Here is a 17269-nt window from a genome sequence, read left to right on the forward strand (position 1 = left end):
GTGAAGAGATCCCTGCTTCTTCTGTCACTTTAAAATAGCAAATAAAATTGGAAATGCGCTGCGAGCTCTATGTGGCTGATGAGAAAATAACTACCAGTGTCGCAGTAACTGCATCTCACCTATGAAGAATCACTTCTTCGCTTCGGTGGGGCTAACCCTGCCTGCTTGCAGCAAGCCTCTATCCCCAACCCCACAGTGCCTCTGTGCTGCATCAGCTGCAGGTGACAGAGGATGGGATGGTGCCTGCTGGCTCTGCATCCGAATGTTCCCCTCACTCCATCCCTAAAACCATCAGTGCTGATGTCTCCAAGGGATGCTTTCAAAGTAGTTGCGTTCCTAACAACGCTGAGACCCTCCCAGGGGCGTTTCTCATTCTATAATGAAATGCAGTAGCACAGAGGAGAACATAGCATGCTACGTAAGCAAAATCAGCCCTGCTTGCTCCGGGAGCCCTGCTGACTGTCAGAACCTTGGATTCATTTTTTCAGCAGTGGGGGCATTGTCAGCCCACAAGAAAGAGGAACATCTCCATCAAACGCTGCTACCTGAGACAAGACAGGCACTGCTCTCTTAGGACTCCTGTTCAACCAGCATGACACCATCACATCCCATGTTTTTAGGAAACGTGGTTTTGATGTTCTCTGATGCCTGTACAGCCCTTTCATGTGACAGAAGCTGGCACAGCCCCCACAGTTACTCGGCATGTCACTGCAGCTACCTTTCGACATGACTTCTTTCACGCTGTGTCAAGCACCCTCTGAAGAAGACTTTGGGTGATTCATGTGTAGGTTGTGAGTGCCTGAAGGCCATTGCTTAGCAGTGCAGAGAGTTTCCATGGAACCAAAATGTTCACTGACAACTGAGACCATGCTTGCAGAAAGATGAGGTCTGTACCTACAAGCACAAAAGCTCTCCAGAGCTCAGTTCAGCTCTAAACTGGAGGGAGTGATCCATGGGTCCAAGGGAGGTCACTGGCTCACACATGGTCTGAGACACCAGATTGAAAAGCTCACTCCACTGAAAGAATTTCAAGAGTTAAAGGTCTTTTCCAATGTACCTGTAAAGACCTAATGTGCCTGGGAAGTTATTTAGGACTGGGGGAAATGGCACTGTAAGCAGCAGGAAGGTTGGTGATCCTTGAGGTCCCTTCCAACCCAAGCCATTCTATGATTCTATGATTTCCACACTGCATGGCAAGAAGTGGTATGGCTGATTTGACCTTGGATTGGAGATTGCCCTTCTCAAGTGGAAGGCTGAACCGGAGAACTTCAGATATCCTCTCGACAAACACTTCTGTAATTCTCCCTTTGGTCAATCTTTTCTCTTTGCTTTTTTTCCTGATTGAGTCAAGCCCACATCCCACCCTTACAGAGCCCTAAATTGGTCATAACAATTATAGCTGCCAAGCTTGCCATGCTGGCCGTTCCTCTTGATGAAGTGACTACAACACAGGGGACTCCATCATATTTAGCTGTCTAATGTCATGGTAGTCAATGAATACCTAGTCAATGCAAATAGAACAGTGTTTGCCATGATTATTCTGGTTTAATACAGCCATTTTTTGGAGGATCTACCTCGTCTGCTGACTGTACTAACTAGATTGTGTTAATCACCACGTGAGTCATAATGCCCTTCTCCTATTTGGATACCTCGTACAGGGTTTAAAGTGTCATACTGAAAGTCTTGAGCTCAATTCAAACACTTAAACTTGCTGCCTAGTGGCATTTATGGCATTCTGTGACAATGAAGTCATTCACAAGAGGCTGGCAGATGGGTCAGAAGAATTACCCATAAGCTTCATGGGTTCAACTGCAGGCTGGGGGAGATATCCTAGGTCATCTCTAATCTTAATCATAGAATCATAAAATCATTAAGGTTGGATTAGACCACCAAGATCACCTAGTTCAAACGTCAACCCATCCCCACTGTGCCCACTAAACCATTTCACCAAGCACCACATCTGTTCTTCTCTTGAACAGCTCCAGGATTGGTGACTGCACCACTTCTGTGGGAAGCCTGTTCCACTAGATCCCTGTATTAGAGCCCTCAGCAAGTCCCAGATGATTCCAAAGATAGATCTGACCTCAAAATACACATCGCAACACCCATGAGAGCTGTTTATAGCTAAACTGGTCTGTCTTCATTTGCAGTGTAATGGAGAAGCCAAAGGCTTCAGTGCTCTGCCTTCCTCTCTGCTCATATACCAGCAAGGAGCAGGGCTTCTCCTTGCTATGAATAAAGCAAATGTAGTAAGGAAAATCAGTGTTTCTGATACGCTGTGCTGAATGGGTGAATTACTGAGTAGTGCCATATCCTGTGGGCTCCCCACGTCCCACCACTTTCCACTTGGCCAGGAACCTTGGAAGAGCAGTCTGTACAAGATTTCAGGAGAGAGTCAGGAGCTTGCTTGGGTGCAAGGATCCTTATTCCCTGGACATGAACCTGCTGTATCTGAGGTCTTCTGCAAACCCAACAAGGCAAATGAAATGGGAGCCCAGTGGGTAAAGCACGACTGCTCCTGAGGCTGGGAGAGTCCTCGCGCTACCAGATTTACAACTCTAACCTAGAAAGTCATTAACAGGACTTGTTATTTTTGGCAGATATGCTTGAAACCCTGAAGAACAAGAGCTGTGGACTTAAATCCTGTGCGATGTGAGGTCTCTGCTTGGCTGTGACACAAGACACATCTCGGATGGGATAAAAGCTTCCCGCCAGGATCTCTGGGTGAGACGATACGGGTGGGAGGACTCCTCTCTGCTAGGAACCCTGAATGTGTGCATAGTTTAGGCTCTTATCTGATGGTTCTCTCTACATAAATATTCTGTGAAAGGCACGATTATTTTTTTTAGGATGGCTTCCTGGGGAAACGAGCCCTTTATGTAACTGAAATATCTGCTGCCTGTCTTCATTCTCCTTCACAACTTTTGAAACCATCGACAAATTTCAGGCAATTTTTTTGGCTCAAGGACCTCATGCTTCTATAAATCTGATGAAAAAATGCATCTGGCTGAAAATCAACAGATCTGAAACGATGCTCCCAGTGAGAAAAATGTCACAGGAAGAGCTCAGGCATACTGTGAGATTGCAGAGGCCAAGTTCAAGAAACCTGATTCCACCAAGTCCTCTGTGCACGGAACTATGGGTTTTCTGGTTTGATGATATAAATAACGTTTATGTGCTAAGCAGAGCAGATTAACAGTGTTTGTATAAGAAATACAGGGTTTGGTATGGTGGCAGAAATGCACGTACTACAGTTCAACAGAGCTCAGATGCAAGGACTGAGTCCTTTAACGTAGCCATCCATGCACAAAAAGCAGAGTTACAGACTTTTGTTCTCCCAGAGCACCTTACAGACAGGGTGAGTTGGATGCATGATAAATCTTGTTAAGTGCACACTGCAAGTTAGGGTTATACCTGAATTTTGGGAAGTATTTCTCATTTCTACATACACAGATGCCCCATCCTACGAGAGCAGTTTGGTCCCATTATGCACTGTGACCAGCTTGGAAGTCAGAAGGGAAGTACCAGATGGCTTGCACGGTGGGACTTCTTCCTGGTGTTTTCATTCTTCTCTTTAAAGATTCATTTTGCTGCATGGGAGTCACTGTCCTTGGAGGAGGCCAAGAACCATGGAGGTGTGGCACTGAGGGACATGGTCATCGGGCATGGTGGGGATGGCTTGAGGTTGGGCTTGGGGATCTAAGAGCTCTTTCCCAACCTCAGTGATTCTATGATTCTACAGGTACAGGATGGCATCCTAAATTCATTACAATTTATACTGTAGTATAATGAACTGTGTGCACGTATGTTCTATTCCATTGATGTAACAGTCAATCTTAAGCCCTTGAATGAGCCCAGGAGCCTCCTTCCCTTCCCAAAGTAGCCAACAGCAAAAATGTCAGGCTTTCTCATGCAAATCCAAGCTGAAAGGTCCGATACCACTCCCCAGAAGGAAACAGGTTCTCCATCTACACTTCCTACAAGCTTGTTTGAGGCATTCAAGGTCCTTGTCTCCATCCAAAATGAAGCTTCTACAAAAAAATCACTATCACGTAAGCCATTTCTCTTGTTCTTTTCTCTCTCCTTCTTCAATGCTTCAGTTCTCCCCAAGCACTTTTGGTCTCAACTCAGGATCTGCTCCAAGTCCATCCTGGACGTGCCTTTATTAGTGCTATCTCCAGGGTTTCTATTTTCCCATCTGGAAGACATGAAGGTAGAAAAACGTTTGGGGTTCGGGGCTTTTTTGTTCGTTTTGTTTTTAATGGGGCACACAGACCACGTATGAGGTCTGCCCCGAAAGTAATGCCTCCTGTTTCATTACGGTGACTGCTCCAAAAGTGAGCGTTTGCAGAATGTTTACGGAGACCAAATAGTGGATGTGAGCACGGCAAATGATGGACTGCATGGGCCATATTTTCCTGGCAACAATGCTGTCATAGATCTGCGAAAGAGTGTGTCATGTCCATTGCTGTAGATGATTACGAGTGCGGTGTACAGGCTCCAGTTCATATGCATATCTAATAGTGGTAACTATGTTGAAAAACAGTGTTTTGTAGCTGAGAATTTGCCCTATATCATGCAGTGTGTTTGTGCTCTTTGCATCTGTCAGGGTTTCCATGGAAATAAATAGAAGGCATTACTTTCAGATCTACATACATATATCTGCCCTGGGGCATTATATTTCCTACTCCAGCAACGGCCACATTCCCTCCTCAAAGAGCTCAGCACTGTTTTTGTAGCATCCAAACTGAAAACAATGCAGAGAAAATTTACTCCTGTGCTCCAGCAACAAAAGGTTGATTTATGGCCCATTCATCCATGACCTGAGGACTCACAAAGAAACTTTAGGAATCTCTGTCCCAAGAGTTTTAGAGCCATAGAAGATGGTGACTGCATCTAAGTCACAAAAAAGCTAAACAAAGACAATGACCCTGATAACTCTCTGAGCAACTGAGCTTGGAGACATTCCTGCCAAGGTTATTCATGACAGCTATTCTTTCTCTTGACCCGATGGAGTCTTGTGCTGCTTTCAGCATTTTAGGGCTTGCATGTTTGTCATTATCATACCTCTTATTGCTTTTTCTTTTTTTGGCTTTCAATTGGTTATTTCAGAAGCAAAAATATAATCGTCCCCACCACTGCCATGTATACATATATATATACATATATATAAATATATATGGGTGTACACTCACATACTACACATATATAAGTTACACTTCATAAAATTCCTAGAGAAACCACCATCAGGATTGATTGAAACAGGCAATTTTGTAGTGAGCTGCAAAGTTTTTTCTTGAATCAGTGAGTCATGATGCTCTATAAAACACACACTAAAACGTCATAATGACCTACCACTATTATTTCTTCCTTAAATCTTTACTGCGAGAGCAAAGGGAGTGAGCAGGGAGAGAGCAGGAGGAATTGAGCTGACTGCAGCACAAGCTGAGGCTCACTTCTGTGAGCACATCGGGCAGATGAGGCTCTCCATGCCAACAGCACTGTAACTAAGGAGAAGGCAGGAAATGTTCTTCTAGGGTCAGAAATCCCCAGATCACTTAGAATCATAAGGGTTGGAAAAGACCTCTAAGATCACCAAGTCCAACCATCTGCTTAGCACCAATATCTCCCACAAAACCATGTCCTTGAATGAAACATCTAGGCATTTCTTGAATACCTCCAGAGATGGTGACCCCACCACCAACCTGGGCAGCCTGTTCCAATGCATTACCACTCTGTCAGAGAACTTTGACCTAATATCCAACCTGATGCAACCGACTGGACCCAAACTAGTCCTAGTAGATACTTGCCTCCCTCCTGTTCTCAAAAGCAACACTAGGATACAGCTACCACAGTCTCTCAGGCAATCATTTCAGTGCTTACAATGTGCTCGTTAGTTGAGATATTTACAGACAGTGCCAAAGTTAAATCTTCCTTGATAAGTTTATTATTTCCTGTCCTGCCCACACTGGACTAATAAACCGACCTTCAGCTGGGTTACTCCCTCCTCTGGTGGGCCTGGAGGTCATGCTATCCAGTGAGAAATTACCCTCAACGGCTGCAGTTGTTATACAAAAGCTGCCCAATGGTTTCCAAGAGCTGATAAATTCGGGAGGCAGATGAGGATTGAAGTCTTCGCCAGCCTTCTAAAACCACAAAAAGTCTCAGCTTTTGGGATGAGGATGAGTAATAGGAGGGACCCACGCCTGGCTTGGCCTCCTCCGTAAGTAGGGCTGGAACACTGTCTTTATGCATGCTGGCCTTGATGCTTGCTCACTGATGTGGTTTCTACTCCACTGCAGAAAGGGAAGGGTAGAAAAATGTGGGGTGAACTTAGTGGTCACCTACTTGCTCTTATTTACTCTGATGAAGCGTGAATTCTTCTTTTTGGCACTGGCAACAGTGGCAATATTTAAACTGCAATTGTCTCAAAATAAGTCTTCTCAGCATTGTACCAGATGCTGAGATGCAATTTTTCCCCACTTACACAGCATATCATGTGTGCCTTCTCCATGGACTGAAAGATGCTCCACTTGCAAGTAACTGCTGTGCAGCCAAAGGGCATTTGCTTTGGGCCACGATCCTCATTTCATGCAGTGTTTGTGCAGTATCTAATGCAGCATACTGCAATGTGGGTTCACTTGTTTGCTTTCCTAAGAATAGGGCAGGTTGGATGTTGGCAGCATTAAACATTTGACCCCTGATTTAATACAGTGAGGAGGAAGGGACAAATGAAATGTATGTCACCATCCACACACACACAATCCACAGTTGGGTTTTCTCACACTCATCTCCACAGCTACATAGAACCACAGAATCATTAAGGTTGGAAAAGACCTCTAAGATCATCAAGTCCAATCATCGTTATATGTAATGGCACATTTTTCATCACAGATACATCGAATCACAAAGATTGGAAGATCAGCCCATCACATTCTTTCTTTTTATTCTGACAGGACCTCTCTCTGTTTTCCAGCCTCCCATACTGCCTCATCTCCCTTGGGTTTTATTTATTTATTTTTTTAATGGATAATAAGGACAAAAAGTGGAACAAAATGTGTAAGCTTGAAAAAATGGATTTCTGGTTGGAAGATTTGTTTATTTATTTCTGGAAAAGAAGCAATCAGAAGTATTTTCCCAGAAAGCAACAAGTTTTTCTTGAGAAATTCTTTCCTCTTCGTGAACTGTGTCAACATCAGCGTTTCTGCCAGTTCATGGGTTTTGCTGCCAAACGAATCCTGAAGCTGAAGTGAACTTAAAACAAGTAGTCTTAGCTCTTATATACTCAAAATTCCATGGGAATGTGATAACCACTGAACTATCACTGACTTTCCCTTTTCCTCAATTCCCACCGAATAGCCATGGCGAAGAGTGATCTGGTGCTTCTGAAGGTCTGTGGTTTTGTCTGAGGATCCAACCATGGTCCCTTCCAACTCAAACGATTCTGTGATTCCATGATTCTAATTATACCCACGGTAAGAGCAGCATAAGGGAAGATTGTGTCTCATTTCTGGTGGCAATGGTACTGAAGAGTTAGTCTCAGGAGGGGCACAAAGCAGGGGGATGCAACCTTGCTCTTGTTACCCACACAGCACGTAAGTTCATTCTTCTCATACCACTCTTATGAAGGACAATCAACTGGCAGTGAGAAATGTCAGCCCATTTTGGACCACATCCTGGTCTAAATGTGGCAGCGTGCTTTTAAAATAAACTGTCAAATCCATGAAATAGAAAATAGGAAGGAATATAATTGCTTGTTCACAACCAAAAATATAACTGACGCAAGTGGAGTTTGTGTTGGACTGGTCCCCCTTTGCCATGTATTTTGATGTAAGCAGCAACCACCATCATCAGCTGGGAGGATAGTCTGACACACCTGAGGTTTGTGCTACCATTCAGCAAGACCTGGACAGACTGGAGATTTGGGCAGGGAGGAACCTGATGAGAACAAGTGTAGAGTCTTGCATCTGGAGAGAAATAAGCATGTGCATCAGTACAGGACAGGGGAAGAGCTGCTGGAGAGAAGCCCTGCAGAGAAGGACCTGGGGGTCCCTTCCAGTCCCTATGATTCTGTGATTTTGTGATCTAGAGATGGGAAGCCAGTGCTTTGTCATGCAAGATGCCTGACAACTATTAAAGAAAGGCACTGACTTCTTTCTTGTGCCTGTCAATGCTGAACTCAAAAAGATTACTCTCTTAGCTGAGCCTTATGCACACTCTAGTGCAAATATTAGCAATGCTAAAATGAATTGAAATGTAATAATAGAATAAAATAATGTCAAGTAGCATAACATAAAATAGCAATATTATGTCTATGCACTTGGAAAGCAAGCAGAAAAGAAGTCATTTGCTCCCTCTGCTTTATGCAGTTCACCAACACCACCCCACCATTCTTTGCACCTTCACCACTGCCTTCACACTACATTTAGGACCTCGAGGTTATAGCATTCAGTGGTATAAATCTACTTCCCAGTGAGCTGCAGGGATATACTCCATGAACATATCCAGTGTGGCAGACCAACGTGACTCCAGAGGAGACCCACAGAATGTGTTGGGTTGTGTGGGCAACACCTGATGCTTTAGAAGCATGCCTTGCTTTAGAAGCATGGCAGGGATCGGTTACTGCGTCGCTTAGAATTCAAACCAGAGGTTTGCCTTTCACTTTTTTAATTATTTGTACAGACCGATCCCAATGGATAATTTGTAATGCATGCATTTACCCATCCACAGGTATCATAGAATCATAGAATGGCCTTGGTAGAAAAGGACCACAATGATCATCTGGTTTCAACCCCCCTGTTATGTGCAGAGTCGCCAACCACCAGACCAGGCTGCCCAGTTATAGTGGTTTTCTATCCAGAAGTTAACTGAAGGATGTTATGCCCACTGGGTCAGCATCAAGTTTCAAGTCATCAGGGACCAGCGTTTTAGGCTGTAATTATTTCCTTCCTTGCAGTGCTTATCTCCTTGCACTGACTGGAGAGAGGGTTTCGCCACCACTCCAAACTAGCTGAGAAATGAATCAATATCAGTGAATGACAGTGCAAGACTGCATCCAACCATACATCCAACACCCTGCTATAAGAGTGGGTAAAAGCAGATGCTCAGGGAAGAGAAAGTGGAAATATTCAGCATCCTCAACACTTTGCAGCAAGAAGTTCCACTGCTCTTGCAAAGAAAAAAACTCCATTTGAGTTCATTTTTAACTGAACTGATCTGTCATTAGCTTCCTTCAATGGCCCTTCCTCTTCAATGGCAAAAAGTTAATCCTCTCCATACTTCAGTAGATTACCAGCCTTTATTATCCCTCCTCAGTTGTCACTAGCACAGGTTTAATCCCTTTCCCAGCTTCTCATTTCACTGCTGAATTACTCCAAACTTATGCAAGTATCAGACAATTGACTTGCATGGTCATCTGAACCTAGCTATAGCAGTTACGCAAGGAGGAGGAAAAAACACATTTCTGGATTATCTCGTGACGCTTTGCTGATGCACACATTTTTATTGACTTCTGCTGGATCAATTTTTGATGTCTGTGTAGGTTTTTTTTTTTTTAAGCAGACGCCAGCAAATTTATTTGGGATTGACAACCTAGATGTGTAGAGAGATACAGTAGCACAGATGTCACTGCAATGAGACGCAAGGACACCAAGGAAGATGAAAATCTCGTGATATGGAAGGTGAATAGCATCCAGGCAATTTTTTCTTCAACTTCATATCTCGTGAACAGATTTTGATACATCTCCTTTTCCAGGAGCGTGAGAAATCAGATTCAAGTCCATGAAGGCATTCGTGACCCTGTGAGTTAAAGACGTTGGTGACTCTTTGTAGGACTGAAGACTCAACTAGCAAAAAGAACTTATGAATTCAAATACGTTTGAACAAATAGCTCTCAACTCCTTCTATATAAACTTTTTTTTTTCCCCCCCCCCACATATGAGACTTTCTATTTTTGTTTGTCTCATTTTTGACCAAACCTTTGTTTTGGTTGAATGTCTTGAATTTCCTTTGTTGTGATTGAGAAGATACTTCCAAAAAAGGAAAGAAAGGAAAACTCAGTGGCTTTTTCTCTGGCTGACTTTATTTCATAGTAAATGAAGAGGATTTATTTTTGTGCACGCTTGTATATTATTTCTGAAGAGCTACAGAATATCAGGGAAATAAACAGATTGCCCTTTTTTTTTTAATTATTATTTTTAATAAAAATGCCTCAAAACAAACCTTGAAAAGCTTGCGGCTCTTCTGTGTGATCATCCACATCGCAGCAAAGTGAATATTACATTCAAACTGAATAGCTCTCCAAATCTCTCCTCCAGAGGTAGAAATGGCAACAGGAGCTGGGAGCCAGGGATGAGCCTATGTGTCAGGGCTTTTCATTATGTTAGTAAGTATTTCTGGGAACTGAGGAACTCACAAAGCTTGAGGACATTCTCTGGTGTCTAATGGGGTCTTCAGTTCATTCCTAGGATCTTCAGTAATGAAAAGACAGGCCCTGCTCCTATGAAAGTTGTGCTCCTGGACCTGAACCCCACAGCTGGCTTCTGATCTGCAGAACAGGGAGCATGGCTTCGCTGTCCCACCATCGTCATTCATCAGCACCACACAGAGTCATAGAATCATTGATGTTGGAAAAGACCTCTAAGATCACCAAATTCAACCCTAAACCACCCCCATCATGCCCACTGACCATGCGTCTCTATGACATATCTCCACAATTCTAGAACATCTCCAGGGATGGTAACCCCCCAACTCCCTGGGCAGCTGTGCCACTGCATCCCCACTTGCTTGGAGGACAAATATTTCCTAATATCCAACCTGACCCTCCCCTGGTGCAGCCTGAAGCCATCACTTCTTGTCCAATTGCTGTCACCTGGCAGCAGAGGCTGACCCACAACTCACTCCAATCTCCTTTCAGGGAGCCATTGAGAGTGAAGAGGTCTCCCCTGAGCCTGCTGTTCTCCAGACTGACCCATCCCATTCCCTCAGCTGCTCCCCATAAGAGCTGTGCTCCAGACCCCTTGCAGCTCCATTGCCCTTCCTTGGACACACTCCAGGCCCTCAAAGTCTGTCTTGTAGTGAGGGGCCCAAAACTGAACACAGCACTCGAGGTGCAGCCTTGCTTATGACAAGCTCACACTTGAAGGAAGAGTGTTATTTTAATCCCCAAAGACGAGTTTTTCAGGCCCAAATTGGCAGTAGCATGCTCCCTGTTCCCCGCTGCAATAAAAATGCTTCCTAAGGACAGAACAAATATAAGGGGAAAGTGACTTGTGACAATTTTGCTGTCATGTTGCTATGGACAAGAAGCCAGGGTGATCCAGCCACCACAAGAAGAGGAGATAAAGAAGCAGAAAAGGTACAAAAATGGAATAATGTGATGTTTCCAGCTGGTGACATGCAGGCCAATGTAAATGGCCTAGAATTGGTCCAGGAAATGACGTTGAAAGTCCTATCTGATTAAAAGCTTAAGGCTAGAAATGCATCATCAAATAAGAAGTGGGAAGAATGGGGTTGACTGCCTCGGGTCAAACATTCGCTCAGCCAAATGTCTTGCCTCCAAGGAAAGCCACAAGACATCACTATGAGGGCCATGAAGCCATGTAAGAAGTATGCCTGGACCATTAAGTGGTGCAGGTTTTGCAGATGTTTGTTCAGAGCCTTTGTTGCCTTTCAGAAAAAGGCACAAAGCAGTTTTGGGGTATTCGGGTAGCTCCCAAAAACCCACCAAAATGCTTCTTATCAATAGGACCTACCCAAACTGTGCCCAGATGAGCTTCCTGAGCTCCCAGGCTGTGTATTTAGAACTCATATGTTGGGAAGTTTAAGTCATAATCTTTGTTTTTGTGGGTTTTTTTTGTGGATGTTTGTGGGTATGTATACAAGTGGTGCAGCCAGACTGCAAATCTCACTGCAGGGGTATTGATGGACCTCCATTCTCACTAACCAAAATGCTGGAGGTTTCATAGAATCATAGAATCCTTAGAGATGGAAGGGACCTCTGAAGGCCACCTGGTCCAACTCCCCGGCAATGAACAGGGACACCAGTCGTGTGCCTTTTTGATAAAGCTACAGGAAACCATGACATACTCCTCATTTCAGCACAAGACCATCCCGACGTTGCTTCAGGCCCAACGTGCATGCAGCTGTGCAGAGCTTCACTGAGCTCTTCCACCCGTAATACCGTCCTTCAGTCATTGCAGGCAATTCCAGTGATTGCTGCACAATAGAAAAATATTAATTGTTTCATCAGAGAGTGAGTGACAGCCCATGCTGCCCCGGGTGTGTGATGGAGACAAAGAGCTCGAGTCAGTCGCTTAAACAGCAATTGTGATGAAATTAGGATTCCTTTGTGAGCATTTCACCCCTATCACTTCTGTCTCGGGACATATACTGTAAAGAGGCATCTTGCAAATAAACACGAACGTTCTCTATCCAGAGTGACTGTCAAACAGCCAGATTAAGAACAGGGAAAATGGGCACACAGTGTTCAGTCATAAAACTACTGGAAAAGATGCTCAACAATGAAGTGGAATTAAATGAAATTCTAGCCACTCAGAATACATTATCCCTGCAGCATGTCCATGAAATCACTCTCTGAATTGCAGAGCAATTTGCTCTTAGCCTATGAAACCTTTCTTCTTTTTTTCTCCCCTTTTTATCCCCCCGCCCTTAATTTTTTTTTATTTTTTTTTTTCTGATAGCAATCATTTGGGAACTCATTTCCCACTCGTTATGCTCCTGAAGGAAATATTCTACAAGGGAACAATAGCGACGTGCCATCACCATGTTACGGGTCACTCATTCAGTGGCAGTAATGTGCCCACTTCCCAATTGCTTTGCCTGTGTGCACTGAGCTGCCTCTGGAAAGGCTTTCATGTCCTTTAACTCTTTGCAGCACTGCTGCTTCATCGTTCCAGCAGCCTTGAACTTGCCTTTGCTAAGAAGCAACCTGTGTGGACTGACATGGCAAGGATGCGCATGAAATACTTTTCTTGACATGATGAGCAGGGATGTGGAAGGAGGGAGACTAACATTACACAGAGTCTTGCCGGTGCTGTGGTTAAGCTTAGTTTGACCCAGTGATGAATAAATTAATTGCTTTAAAGAGCTCCTGTGCTGTAGATTGCAGGCACGGTGTGCTGGAAAAAGCAAACCATTGCTTTTATTTGCTGAGAGTCTTAGTGAAGGAGCTGGAAAGGACTGCATCATAGGATGCCTTGGTAATGCATTGGAACAGGCTGCCCAGGGAAATGATGGGGTCACCATCCCTGGAGGTGTTCAAGGAACGTGGAGATGTGGCACTTGGGGACATGGTCAGTGGGTGTGGGTTGATGGTTGGAGTTGGTGATCTTAGAGGTCTTTTCCAACCCTGGTGATTCTATGACTCTAAAGTGTGATTGTCAGTATGGAAATGCTGCCTTCACAGGTACAAGACATTGCTGTTCACTCATTGGATCACAAAGAAATGCAGATGGCCAAATTTGGCTGGATGGGACATTTTGTGGTTGGTGCCATTGAGAACGTTTGCCTCAGCATTTTCCTGTGCAAACCCATCTGCCCGTATCCATTCCTCTCTTGCTTTTATAATTAGTGCTACCTCTATCTCAAGGCCTGATTTGTCATTCTGCCTTTGTGCAGAATTTCCAGTGCAATGGAGCACTTTCGTGCACAACCACAATTTGCAGATCAAGAAAAAGGACAGCGTGGCCTAAAAATCTCCTTTTGGCCAAGCGTTGAAAATGAAGGCAACAATTAGAAATAAGAAGACAATGGGGGAAAGACAGAACGAGGAAGATGGTAATTAGCAAAAATGAGAAGCTGTGAAATTAAGGCAGTTGGTTAGGAAAGCTGAAGGCATTAGGGAAAGTCCCAGGCTTAAAGGGCTGTAGAGAATATTAAAAACATGAGAGAGACACTTAACCCATTGCTGGTTGAAGAGAAGTACTAACAAGTTCTCCATCTCCCAGGATGTTCCAATTCTTTTTTTAATGAATATAAAAAAATCAGTTTTTGTTCATGAGTCTGATTAGTATTAATTATCAAAGAAGATATTAAGAATCCAGAGGAATGCATTTGTTCAGATATTGCTAAGTCCTTCTAATGCATCTAAGAATCCTCAAAGTGTTTGCTAAGGGGAAATCTGCGCAAGCATGTAGTAAGCCGTGCACAGCTTAACATGAGCTTTTACTCAAAGTAAATATATTATCAGTCATAACAGGGATAAAAGGGATTTTAAACAGACAATTGCCAAACTACGCATGGAGATTTAAGGAATGCTGGCTATGCTAGGGAGTGGGGTTAAGGGGTCTTGGAAAGCAAGGAGCTCACCATGAACTCCCACTGTGCCTCCGTAGCAGGGAGAGCAACAGAGACCTTGGAGGAGATGAGCAGGCAGTTGTAATTAGGGAAGGAGAAATGTTTTCTGCTACTACACGAGGCACCAATGAGAGCACGTAGAGCAGCTAGTTGTCTGCTGTCAGGATTCTAAAGAGGGGTTTGGGAGAGGAATGAAATGTGCCTCAAAAGAACAAAACAAAGTGCAAGAAGAATTGCTCCAGAGCCAGAGGACGTGCCTTGCGCTGAGACTTTCTGCCATTCAATCTGCTTCATTTATCAGAAGGAAGACGGATAGGTGACTGGTTTGATTAAAGCGTGTAAGTGCTTCCATAAGGATAAAATTTGGGTTAGCAAAGCCATCTTTAATCTTGTGGAGAAAGGCGTATTTATGACTGGAAGTGGGATCCTGACATATTCAAATAGAAATGATTTTCAGCAGAGTGATGGGCCATTTGAACAAAGTGCCACGGAGAGCACTGCCTCTCTCTGACACTGAATGCTTTCAAATCGAGACTCAATTTCTCCCTCAAAGAAGTCACATTCACCCTAAGGCTCTCGATGTGCTGCTAACCAGCCTAATTCAGTAACAAATACGAGGTCAAATTAAATGATCGGTGACATCTTCTGCCCTTGAAGTCACTGCAATACCAGCGTAGTGCTCTGGAGTTTTTTAGTCTGTCAGAACCATAGGATCATTAAGGTTGGAAAGGACCTCTAAGATCATCACGTCCAGCCATCAGCCCATCACCACAGTGCCCACTAAATGTCCAAATGGCTTCCCAGCCTCTGACCTCCTGGTGTCTCATCAAGTTCTGGGGGCTTAACCCCCCAATATGGACTTTGTGTCAGCTCCATGACCACATCCCAAAGCACTCCTGCATTCTGAGCTTCCATTCCCTACCACTTTTTCCCTTCTATATACCCGTTCCGTTGTTCAGAAAGGGACCCTCGTACAAATAACCTCACACACGGAACAACAGAAGCAACACTCAACACAGCCTTCTTTAATCCCATGATTTAAGATGGTGCCTCTGTGTATATTCACTAGATTAAATGTCTTTGCTGGAAGTGCACCGAGATGGCACATTTCCCAGGACATATATTCCAAGTCAGTGTGAGCACATCTAGCACAGCCTAGTTGTGCCTCCCAAGTCCTGCTCTGACACAAACCAGAATGAATATGTGGAGGTCGTAAAGGGGAAAATGCAGAAGCAGGAAATGTTTCCTGCCCAGACAACAGAGTTTGGAAGGCACCTCTAAGCAAGTGGCAATTAAAAAAGAAACATGTTGCACATCTCCTTGCATTCCAGGGAGAAGCCTGCAGAGCATCTTGCCTTGCACAACACCGCAGCCCATGCAGAGCTTCCCAGTCTTGGCACTCCACCTTCCACCAGGTCATGGCAGCATCTCTGAGCGCTGCTCTCCCTCCCCTTTGGAAAAGATGCCAGGGAGCCCTCTGGGGAGCACCACCCCAAGCAAATGCTGCGGAGACTTAATTGCAGTACCAATGATAAGCAGAGCTGCCAGCTGGGACCAAGAGTGCGTTGCATCCACAGTGAGAAAGTCGTCCCAGTGAAGCAGAAAATAGGAATGTGTTGAGCCATTGCGTGGTCCTCCATAAAGATAGAAGTGCTACCAGGGGTTCCATGGCTGGCTGTGTGCATCCACTCATTTCCTGATTATTATTTCCGTCCCCTCCCCAGCCTTTTCAGCAATACATAAATTAATATATAAGCACTCCTATCCCTGTGATAATAGCTGGAGCGTCCATTTAGCCCACAGCCCTTTGGTGGCATTCACACATCTCAGCCTGGTACTGGTGGCCGTGATTTGAGTTAAAAGGATGTAGCAGGGAATTTAAAACCAAGGGGCAGGATCATCAGCTGGTGAATTCAGGGTAGACCAGTCAAAGCCAACAGAACTACAATTATTTAGATTAAGCGGGGAGATCTGGCTGTATACACATGAAACTCTGCCCAACCTGCCTGTGCTCATACCTCCAAGCTCTCACTATTTGCTATCCTCTGCAGAAAAAGAGGTTAATTATCATCATCTGGAAGCACCGGAGTGAAATTAAGTAAAGGACGATTTAGGAGGTATGTCAGGAAGCATTTCCTTGCCAGAGCCTTGCTAGAGCATAGGATAGCCTCACAGGCAAGGTGAGGAGTGCCTGATGGGTTGTGTTGGTGAAACCTGGGGTGCTGCAGGCACTGGGAAGGGTGCTGTAAGGAGGAGCACCCCTCTATCCTAGGAAAAAGATCTGAGATCTGAGCGCTTTTGGTTGATTTCCTGCTTCTGATTGATCAGATTTCCCCACGAAAGCACTGCGCAGGGCACAGGCTATCTGAATTATTATCCAAGCAAACACTCTCATTCTCAAAATCTGGGAAGTTTTCCAGCTTAATTAACATTAACATTTGTTTTCACTAAGCCGTCTGTCATTGTGCCACCAGAAGCACTAAATATGAGCTCCGAGTACACACGCGGGTAGGTAGCGATTCAGGTGGAGCATGCAGTTTTATTTCCAAGCTTTGTTCCTTACAAGCTTCGTTATTTCTCAGCTCTGTAAATCATCTCTTCTTCGTATGGCAGAACCCTTTCTCCTGACACATGGTCTCATTGAAAGCTAATGACCAAACATCATGTCACATCCTCGGCTCAGCTGTAGCTAGACGTGAACCCTGATTGCCTTTTGCTGTTATTGCTACTGGTAGTAAGGGAAGTGCAAGGTAATGGTTTCAGAGTGCCATTGTGTCCCTGTTCCCCTCCACAGCTGCACTGAGATGCATTTTTCTTAACTACCAGCCCTGTAGGGTTAGATAGCTGGTCCCCAACCCATCCCTACAATTACCTGCTTTGCTCTTAGGGATTTCAATGTCCTGTTCTTATTTACAAACCCCTTTCCCAAGGGACAAATGCTGAGGGATGGAGA

This window comes from Gallus gallus, chromosome 4 (assembly GCF_016699485.2).
Source record: "Gallus gallus isolate bGalGal1 chromosome 4, bGalGal1.mat.broiler.GRCg7b, whole genome shotgun sequence".
Taxonomy (NCBI): Eukaryota; Metazoa; Chordata; class Aves; order Galliformes; family Phasianidae; genus Gallus; species Gallus gallus.